This window comes from Tenrec ecaudatus, chromosome 3, assembly GCF_050624435.1.
Source record: "Tenrec ecaudatus isolate mTenEca1 chromosome 3, mTenEca1.hap1, whole genome shotgun sequence".
NCBI classification, from domain to species: Eukaryota; Metazoa; Chordata; class Mammalia; order Afrosoricida; family Tenrecidae; genus Tenrec; species Tenrec ecaudatus.
Window position 1 is genome coordinate 187,287,885 of NC_134532.1, and position 1,403 is coordinate 187,289,287.

Here is a 1,403-nt window from a genome sequence, read left to right on the forward strand (position 1 = left end):
TTGTGCTTGGTTATCTTCAGTAAACATAATATCCTCCAACGCTTTCAAAGAGGTAAAATGCTTCATCTTTTCATAACATACTTTAGGGATGCATAGTATTCCATTCTGTGTACATAGCAGTTTTTAATTCATTGTCTATTGATGGAAATGCTGACTGTTTCCAATTTTTTGCGATTGTGAATTGTGCAGCAATGAACAATGGAGCACGAATATCTTGTGGTCTGTTTCTTATTTATTCTGGGTATGTATCCAGTATTGGGATTGCTGGGTTTTAAGATAACTAAATTTCCATCAGTTTTAAGTATCACCAAATCACTTTCCACAGTGACTGTATGTATGTTTACTGGACATTCTGGTTTCTCCCTTGTGAATCTTCTGTTCAAGTCTTTTGCCCACCTTCTCATCAGGTAATTAGAATTTTTCTTATTGTAAGCTTGCAGGATTCTGTAGACATTAGTAATAAGCTCCCTTGTCTAATGTGTCATTGCTAAATCTGTGGACTTTTCCCAATCTGTGGACTTTCTAATTACTCTCTTGATGAAGTCTTTTGATGTACACATTCTTATTACTCTATTGATGAAGTCTTTTGATGTACACCAGTGTTTTTTATCTTAGTATATCCCACTTATCTATTTTAACTTTCTCTGAGTATGTATCTTTCCTTATTCCTGATAGCCCATTTATTTCTGTGTATAATGCACTGCTGAATTAAGTACCTTTTTTCTTAATTATATTTTCTAATGGTTCAAGAATCTCTTGCAGTGATATTTATATTGGACGTATGTTGTCTTTTAAATAATATGAACATTTGTCTTATAATTACACTGGCTTGCTCACAAACATTGTTCTTGGTTTAAATGGAGGGGCAGTGAAGAAGAGGAAGGAACTCAAAGAGGTGGATTGACAACATGGTTGCAACAATGGGCTCAGGTATAAGAAAAGTTGTCATGATGGCTCAGGACCAGGCAATGGTTCATTCTGTTGTGCATAGTGTTACTAAGGGTAAGAACCAACAGAATAGCATCTAATAAGAACAACATGGTCATGACCAAGGAAATTATTATAACTTAAAAATATCTTGTTTTAAGTTTTCCTCTCTTCCAGCTGTGTCAAAAATTAGGTTGGCTAACATTCACAAACATTTATTAGTTTTTACTATACCAAATTTTTTCATTAGTTTTTTTCCCAATACTTAAATATAGATATATATGAGTTAATACTTATTACTGCCATATTGATACTGAGTAATAATTTCATGCATTTGAGATTTACACACAACTTTACCAATTGGTTTGAGCAAGCCATATAAAACATAACTTTCACAATGTCAGATTTATTTGTCCAAAAGAATAAGCAAATTCATCATGTGGTCTGGAGAGTTAATTAAAAGGAAGGAAAGCAAA